Below are 10235 nucleotides of genomic sequence, written 5' to 3' on the forward strand. Positions count from 1 at the left end.
TATTCCCTCTTGCCAGTAATCTCCATGGGTATTTCCCTGGTCTTCCACCGGTTTGAGGGAATCACATAATGATATGACTGCAGTACCAGGCTCAGTAGGGTTATTTTTCACTCAGTGTGCATTAGGGATAGCAAAATGTCTTTCTCTTACCCAGAATTACCCCTCCCTTTTAGCACCTGAGTGCCATCACAATCTGATTGAGCAGCTTGCCAATAAATATGCATTGTAGACTGACAGGACTGTCTCGCCAGGTGCAGCACTTATTGAAGGATAGTACTTTCACGTCAGGTGAAGTGCTTACAGGCTAACAGGATTACCACGTGAGGTGCAGTGCTTGCAGACGGACAGGATTGTCACGCCAGGTGCAGCGAAGACAGGTACAGACGGACAGGACTGTCACACCAGAAGCATTGCTGACAGATGGACAGGACTGTCAATCCAGATGCAGTATTTACAGGCGCACAGGACTGTCACACCAGGTGCAGTGCTGACAGGTACAGACTGACAGGATTTATCAGGTGCAGTGGCGACAGGTACAGACTGACAGAACTGTCATGCCATATGCAGTGCTGACAGACGGACAGAATTTTCATGCCAGGTGCAGCACTTACAGACAGACAGGATTGTCACCAGGTGCAGTGATGACAGGTACAGGCTGATGGGACTCACCAGATGCAGTGCTTGCTGAGTGACAGAACTGTTACACCAGCTGCAGTGCCGACAGGTACATTCTGACAGGACTATCATGCCAGGTGCAGCGCCGACAGGTACAGACTGACAGAACTCTCATGCCATCTGCAGTGCCGACAGAAGAACAGGACTGTCACACCAGGTGCAGCACTTACTGATAGTACTTTCATGCCAGGTGCAGTGCTTGCAGATGCACAGGACTGACACGCCAAATGCAGTGCCGACATGTACAGACTGACAGGATTGTCACACCAGGTACAGCGCCGACAGGTACAAACGAACAGAACTGTTGCATCAGGTGCGGCACTAACACGATCACACCCCTTATAAAGCCATGTTACGGAAACAGGAAACCTCTAATGCCATCAGTTCCTGTCATACAGTACCACCTCGCAAGAGCACAGATCTACCACAATTAATATGGGTTGATGAATGGGCCGTGTTTTCCTGATGCCATCATGGCAGACCTTGTATAGGAGTTTCCACACACTGGTATATTGAGGTTCTTCCTCCAACACCTCCCTGCTCTGTTCCTCAGGTGTGCTGGTGTCTACACTATTTCTATCCCCCTAAGGCAGGCCTGGCCAACCTGTGGCTCTCCAGCTGTTGTTAAACCACACATCCCAGCATGCCCTGCTACAATTTTAGAATTCTCTAATAGCAAATCTGTGGCAAGGCATGCTGGGATTTATAGTTTCACAACAGCTGGAGAGCCACAGCTTGGCCAGACCTGCTCTAAAGCTATCTTGGGATTTGCCTTTAGGTTATTAAGCAATCGATCTCTAGATCATCAATGCATGGTCATCAGACTGCCTCTGCCCCAGCCTCCAGGTCCACTGTGACACGGCATGTGGTTCATCGCAGCTGGTTCCCTAAATGTTATTGGTTTACAGCAATAAAGCAGTGTGAGCCTCAGACAGGTAATCACTAATCAGTACCGGCTTAGCCTGGTGCTAGTTACCAGTACAGCACGAAACACGCATCCTGGGGTTGAGGTTTGCCAGGCTGGCCCAATCACACAGGGGGTTAAATACAATGTCATTTATATTTTCATATAAATGAAACCTCTGTGTCACTATCAAAAAAAATAGAATTTTCTTGGTCCAATGGGAGTAATCTTTCCAGACATGGGGCCTGATTCTGAGTGACGCAAGTGGGGGTGTGGATGGGCCTCGCAGGGTGACTAAGGTTCAGCCGCAGGTGAATTGTGATACAGTATCTTCACTTAAATTGCTATTGTGTCAACCCAGCAAAAGAGGGAAGACCGTGAGCTCACTTCTTGTGACCTGCTGCTGCTGCGTGCATGTAGACGGGAGTCATACTGCATAGCCAACAGTGGCCCTCATTCCGAGTTGTTCGCTCGCAAGCTGCTTTTAGCAGCATTACACACGCTAAGCCGCCGCCTACTGGGAGTGAATCTTAGCTTATCAAAATTGCGAACGAAAGATTCGCAATATTGCGAAAAGACTTCTCTGTGCAGTTTCTGAGTAGCTCGAGACTAACTCTGCCAGTGCGATCAGTTCAGTGCTTGTCGTTCCTGGTTTGACGTCACAAACACACCCAGCGTTCGCCCAGACACTCCTCCGTTTCTCCAGCCACTCCCGCGTTTTTCCCAGAAACGGTAGCGTTTTTTCATTCACTCCCATAAAACGGCCAGTTTCCGCCCAGAAACACCCACTTCCTGTCAATCACATTACGATCACCAGAACGAAGAAAAAACCTTGTAATGCCGTGAGTAAAATACCTAACTGCATAGCAAATTTACTTGGCGCAGTCGCACTGCGGACATTGCACATGCGCATTAGCGACTAATCGCTCCGTTGCGAAAAAAAATCAACGAGCGAACAACTCGGAATGACCACCAGTATACACCCTGTACAGTACAGCAGGCATATTTACATAGAGTGATTGCAATGCTCCCATACAGTGTCTTTGGAAGTGACTGAGTTATTGTATAGTCTGTTCATTTGAAAAATAAAATATCACTACATTGGTCTGGGCCTGGTATAGTTATTAAACTCCATTCTGTATACAAAGTCTTCAGCAAACATGACAGAAGTTCAACTTTTTTTGTTTCTCAGTCAGTAGTTTGTGACGCTGAGCGCTGGGTATTTCAGCCAGACAATCCCCGAGGATGTGACACTGAGAATATCTGCTGAGCGAGACGTCCCCGCAGACCTGATGAAATGAACAGCAAGATGTGCCGCAATTCCCTGTAGGTCCCCTCCTCTGACACACCCCACGTTCCACCTCCACCGCTTATAGAACGGTCATAGAAAATAAGCCAGACTAATTATTGGTTAGAAAGTTCCTGGAAGTTTCATTTAGATGAACCTGAACTTGTCGCCTGGCGCTGGTTTTAAATAGCGATTAGTGTCTTATGTCACACATCTTTTCCCTACCATTTCAAAAGCCCCCCCCCTCCCCACCCTTCCCCCCCCCCCCTCTTTTTCTCTCCCCCCTTCCTTTCCTACCCCTTCCCCTTTTTCTTTTCCCCATTGACCCAGAGGGGCTTTATCACCAATAACCTTCTGACTGACTTATTCCGTTTGCCTGCTGTTACGCCACACAGGTCTGTCATAAAGAACGGGTATCCTGATAATTTATGCCCGTCTGTCAGCCATTCTGCCATACATATATGCTGTCTTTTACAGCATAATCTAAAGCAATTATCTAAATTGGTACGGCCGTACTGATGATCTGCTCTGAGCCTAGATATAAGGATAATCATTTAGTAATTATACGTGGCATTTGTGAATTTCCCACATTCATTATCCTTAACTACATGTCTTCTGTGATTCTGATATCACATGCTGTATAATCAAGGAATTGTGTTTATAATCATCTCTTAGTGACCATTGTGTCATATACTAATTAATTAGTCGGTGATCGTTTTATTACATGCATATAATTTCTTTATATGGCCGCTGTGTCATGTATCTGTTTGTCAGCTAATTACAGGTCAATCAACAAAACTCAGTCACATAATCAGGGGGTGTATGTATAATTATCTTCTTTTGTGACCACTGTGTCTTATGCTGATTAACCAGCTGGTGATTGTTAGGATAATTGCATACGTCTATTTTCTCCTTCCTTTTTTGTGACTGTTTCACTGCATCTGCTGATTATTCATAATCATATGTATGTATTCTTATGACCGCCGTGTCACGCAGATGTAATTAACCCTTGTGACCACTGTGTCATATGTTGATGATTTAGCTGATTGCATGTAATTTTCTTTTGTAACTCATTTGTTACGAATCACATACTATTTCCATTCCTAACATACAGCAACCATTTGACATATATTTGGAGTGACCAAGGAGGAAAGTCCAATAATTGCGGTCACACTTCACTGGAGATGCCCAATCTCTTCCGAACTTGGAAGCTAAGCAGTGAAAGGCCGGGTTAGTACAAGGAAGGGAGACCTCCTCTGAACACCCTGGTACTGCAAAAAATTGACTTTTGGACACAGTGGCACTCAACTTTATGTCATGCAATATTGGGATTCGCATGACCAATGATTTTACTTTCTGCACTTATATAATCCGTAATGGATATCAGCAGTATGAATGATGGTCATACACTTCAAAAAATATGATGCAGATTTTTGTTGACATAGGCATCACAGAATTCTACTCTCCGGCAATTCATCAATCGTGAATCTGAGATCACGAATAACTAGAATTATTAATATTTTCGCTAAGCTATGTTTTTCACACACATTTACTCCTAGGATTTGATTTATATTGATTAATTGTTGTTTTGAAAATTTATTAAGTATAGCATTTTCCTCTGAATCAAGAGTGCTCCCAAAAAAGAGTCCTTTCTTTTGAACCTTCCTTGGTTATTTTTTGGTACTTGATACTTTCTGACTCTAGGGAGCACCACTGAAAGCAACATTGGTGTTGGGAAAAACTCCTACAACATCTATATTTGCCATATACAGAAGAAATTCTATTTAAATTCAGTTTTTTTCAGAGGTTACTAACTATTTATACATTATTGCTTGGACTGGTGCGGTTCCCTTCTAAACCCATTTCCCTGTCTTACAGTATGTCTATGTCAGAGTCAAGACAAAAGTTTGTTAACAATTGAAAGTACGTTTTAATTACCATAAGTTTATCTGAATTGACCTTGTTTCCTAATTTACTGTAGCATAAGCAGCGCTAATAAATATACATTTAAAAAACATTATACACTGTATAATATATAAAAAATTATGTAAATAATAGCAAGTTAACCACTTGCCTGGCATAGTCACGTGATGCAGGTGGTACCAGGAGGACATTACCTGGCCAGACCGCATCGCATGCAACACGCTACCCCGCTGTGTGCCCCGGCTTGTAGATTAGGAGATCCATTCTGCACGAGATGTCCTGCAGAGATGGGACAAAAGTAATATATATATATATATATATATATATATATATATATCAAATACAGCTCCAGTTGCAGTTTTACTAATTTAGCAAAACTGCAGCTGCTAGTTCTCACATGCTGGGGGCCGCCCAGCATGCTAATTGCCAACCAGCAATGCGATTCAATTACGATCGCATCGCAAACCCATCTGGGGCAGATGCACCGCCGACATCCTACCTGTCACAGCGGCTGCGTGTGATGTCATGCAGCGGCCCCGAAAATGTTCTGGACCCACCCCGGTCTTTGCTGCCGTGACCCCACAACACCGTGTCGCAGCCACGTGAATGGGACAGGCAGAGCCGTTCGCAGCACTGCTATGAGATCGCATTGCACGCGCAGAACTGGCTCTGCACATGCACACTGGCCCGATAATTGGCCAAATGCGATCGCATCACAGGTGCTGTGCATACTGAATAAGGCCCAAAGTCATTTTGGACTTGAGGGGCCGGCACACTGCACTGAGTGTCAAGCGTCAGGTTTTCCTTTATTGCTGTGATAACACATAGAGATCATACAGACCTCAGTTTCTTTCTAGTGTGTGTGTTTATATAGATATATGTAATAGCACAGGAGCACTGGCTAGAACCTGAGCCAGATTTACGCACGATAAGGGTTCATGTGGGCATTATACACAGGTGCAGCAGTATATACATCTGGGCATTATACACAGGTGCAGCAGTATATACATGTGGGCATTATACACAGGTGCAGCAGTATATACATGTGGGCATTATACACAGGTGCAGCAAAATATACATGTGGGCATTATACACAGGTGTAGCAGTATATATATGTGGGCATTATACACAGGTGCAGCAGTATATACATGTGGCCATTATACACAGGTGCAGCAGTATATACATGTGGGCATTATACACAGCTGCAGCAGTATATACATGTGGGCATTATACACAGCTGCAGCAGTATATACATGTGGACATTATACACAGGTGCAGCGGTATATACATGTGGCCATTATACACAGGTGCAGCAGTATATACATGTGGGCATTTATACACAGGTGTAGCAGTATATATATGTGGGCATTATACACAGGTGTAGCAGTATATACATGTGGACATTATACACAGGTGCAGCAGTATATACATGTGGGCATTTATACACAGGTGTAGCAGTATATACATGTGGCCATTATACACAGGTGCAGTTGTATATACATGTGGGCATTTATTCACAGGTGTAGCAGTATATACATGTGGCCATTATACACAGGTGCAGCAATATATACATGTTTGCATTATACACAGGTGCAGAGGTATATACATGTGGACATTATACACAGGTGCAGTAGTATAAACATGTGGGCATTATACACAGATGCAGCAGTATATACATGTGGGCATTATACACAGGTGTAGCAGTATATACATGTGGGCATTTATACACAGGTGTAGCAGTATATACATGTGGCCATTATACACAGGTGCAGCAATATATACATGTTTACATTATACACAGGTGCAGAGGTATATACATGTGGCCATTATACACAGGTGCAGCAGTATATACATGTTTGCATTATACACAGGTGCAGAGGTATATACATGTGGACATTATACACAGGTTTAGCAGATATACATGTGGGCATTATACACAGGTTTAGCAGTATATACATGTGGGCATTTGTCAAAGTCGAAAAATATTGCAGTACACACATCACGTACAAACTACACACAGATGGCCTCCGTGCGTGTACTTGTTCTGCCGTGCGTGCGCATATCCGCAATTTGCGTATGGTCGCTCCCGCAGTCCTACGCATTAGCGCGTGGTATGAGTATTTACGGTAGAGTTTGTGAACGCATGGAAAAGCTATCAAAACACATGACATATTTAATCCAAATAGTGCACAATTTACACATAGTCTCCCTGCACCACATCAGTAAGTTACAACAGTTTAAATGGTAACAGAACAAAGGGATTCACCTTTACAGGATAGGAGGGGACAGAACAAGGTTATAAGGTGGTGTTTGGTATCCAGCTGTAGGGTATTTTAAGGTAATATTCCGGTGTTGGTTTGAATAAGATCGCATGTTCCTGCGAATAGTTATGTGCAGGAGCAGAATATAGATATAAACTGTATTTACTGTACATTAAGTATGCGGCGGGAACCCAGAGGAGACCACCCACAAGTGCATCTGGAACAGACATCACCCACCTATTCAAACCGACCTATGACCTCTCCTGTACTGTAAATGACAATCCCTGTGTCCAATGGACAAAGAGATTACAGTGTCCATTGTGTTAAGTTTTGGAAGATTGTATAAAAGATGCCTGCTGCAGGCCTGCTCACACAAGACTCACAAAGTTATCTATCTAGATGACCGAGGACCAGACTGGGTAGTGCGGCGAAATCCAAACAAGTATGTATCATTGACTGTAGCCATTATTCTTTTGTATTGTATTGCTTTGTTATTATAACCCTCTTTCAGTAATAATATGCTGTGGTGTCGGAACCCAGCATTTAAATTACAATCTGGTGTCGTGTCTTCCTTTCCCTGCTAAGGTTTAAAGTGTATTATTATCGCATTGCATAGCTGTTAAGGGTTCACGGTGTACGCGCTGTGTGTATTTTGTACAGCCAGCGCGGCATTTGTACGCAAAGTCCGTACTCGGTACGGGACTCTGTACGCTAACGGTGTAAAAAGTCCGTAGGTTACGGATTAAGTATAGCAGCCACAGCGGCTTCATTTAAAGTGTATGAAATGTCTTTTTTAAAGTGTTGCTTTTAGTCCTTTATGAAAGTCAGCATTCTCAATTGGGGGCATTGTCCGCTTTTCCACATACTCACAGCCTAACAGTTCACAGCAGACTTAATCTATCAGCAAAAGGGCGGACAGAAAGTATCCTACGTAACCTTTTCCTGGTCGATGGATACACTGAAAATCCTACTTGTGTGCTGATTAGATGACGTCTGCTTTGTATGGTTTGTAGAGATGCTGGTAGAACCCGTAAAATAAACAGGAAAAAAGCGATTTAAAAATCTGTGAATTTTTTTTGGCGCCAAAAGCGTACACAACAAAAGGCACCCATACTTTGTATACCCTCTCACATTGTTGCCAGAAGACTCAGATTGCTAGATTCATTTAGATCTGTGTGAAACCGGATACATTTGTTGCTATATAGTAAAAACTAAAATAAATGTTTAAGGAAGTAAGTGTAAGGCACAAACGCAGTCTGGCCTGGTTGTAAAGGTTTATACAGAAAAAAACTGTGTGTTGTGTTAAGTGAGCGATTATAGTTAGTATTGCTCACATTTATAGAAGTTGTGGGATTTGTTTTATTGCGGATGTACGGTTTTGTACACGTGTCTCGGACAAAGTACAGGACTGCGCACACGGCATAAAAGACACGCATGGTCGCGTGTTTACGCAAAGTGCATAAGAGTACGGGCGCTAAGTACAAATTACACAATAGTGTCGTTTAGCTAAAAGGTGGGACAGTAGCCATGCTACAATAGCACAAAACTGCCCGGTTTCTAAAGCAGATTAGTATAAAACTTTTGTTTAAAACTGTATTGCCTCTGGGGGTAAAGCTGCCTATCTGAATGAATTAAAATTTTCTGTACAGAAAAGCAAAGTGTATTTGAGTGAGCGAACGTAAGAGTGAACGTATTGAACTCCGGAAATCGGGTCCCGTGGTACATCAAGTAAGTGGAGGCGCGGTGGCGTGAGGCGGCTGACTCACATTAATATAGATTGAAATACGCAAATCGTGAGGTGATTTGCAGAGGAGCATGATAGTGCATAGTATTGCGAAGTATTGAAGTAAAAAGGTTTTTGTATTACGCTCCGAACTGAGGATCGCAGTTTGTACATCGACCCGTGGTCGTACGGCAGATAGGTAACAAGTACCTATACGCTGTACGATTGGACCGCGCGTTTGTGGGTGCAATATATGCAGCGCAACTTGATACCCCTTTACGAGCTTTTGCGTAAAACTGCGGTATCATTAGCGCTGTATGGAGCATACGCAAGCGTGATTTGTGTATAAGTGTATAGGGAGTTTTCGCTGGTCTCTCTCAGGAAAATCTCCAATGGCAGATATTTATGGAAAAGGTAAGTCACTCCTAACACTTCCAGTAAATAGAAACTAGATAGGGCCTCACTGGGTACGCGGTGTTCACTATTGGAGTGAGTCGTGGTACTCAGCGGAGAAGGAGCGAGTGAAAGCGCTAGGTGTCTTTCACCGTCTATCTGCGGTGTGCATTGGGGATTGCGTTTATTGGCAAAAAGTCCGCGATGGGATCCAATTGCACAAGCAGTGGGCGTTTAGTAGCCAGGGTTCAGGCTGAAGAAGTGGGACCGAGAAGGTCAGCAAGGTTTATTATGTGTGAAAAGTATGGTTCACACACAGAGGCTTTTTGCAATGAATGGGTACGTATGAATGACAAAGATAGGGAACCATTCCCTAGGGTAGGGAGCTTTGTACCAGAGGTATTGCAGAACTTAAGGATATGTCTGATAAAATCCAGAAAACAAAGGATTAGACATACAGATTGTTTAAATTTATGGCAGCAGGAGGGGGATGTGCAGAGGGAATTAACTCGTAATGCAGGTTCCAAACCTAGCAGGAATGGAGACACAAACACACCATTACCGACACAGGTCAAAGGTAAAAAGATGGCTGCAATCAATGGTACATCTGTAAATGATAATAGTATGCAAGAGCAATGTATTAACCCTAACCTTTGCAAGTTTTATCCTGTTTTGAAGTCTTTTCAAGGTCATAGGTCACAGGAAGATGAAGGATCCAGCCAAATCACAGCTCTCATTCAGGCAGTCGCTTTGCAAGAAACTCAGGTGGGGCCTGTCCACCCAGTTAGAGCAGTACCAGTGTTCCCCACTGAAAGAACTGGTGAGGTCACAGCTACGGGCAGAGCCGGACTGGCCATCTGGCACTTCTGGCAAATTGCACAAAACAAGAGGGGAAAAGGGATTAGGGATGTAGGCCGCACAGGAAGGTAGTTTTACAGATTATAATTACCTCAGAAGAACTGACGCTCTTGGGATATTGCTTTCCCTTTTATTCATCGATTGTATACCTATAACCTATTGGTATAATGGTTACAATAAATTATGACGGTCAGTGGTGCTCCCAAGGGT

General features: G+C 43.5%; 1 pseudogene; it reads left to right on the forward strand.

Annotated features, from left to right (window-relative positions):
- The first annotated feature begins 4027 nt into the window (after positions 1-4027).
- LOC134935511 (5S ribosomal RNA) lies at positions 4028-4147 on the forward strand (annotated as a pseudogene).
- The last annotated feature ends 6088 nt before the right edge of the window (positions 4148-10235 follow it).

The sequence above is a fragment of the Pseudophryne corroboree genome, chromosome 1 (genome assembly GCF_028390025.1).
Source record: "Pseudophryne corroboree isolate aPseCor3 chromosome 1, aPseCor3.hap2, whole genome shotgun sequence".
Lineage (NCBI taxonomy): Eukaryota > Metazoa > Chordata > Amphibia > Anura > Myobatrachidae > Pseudophryne > Pseudophryne corroboree.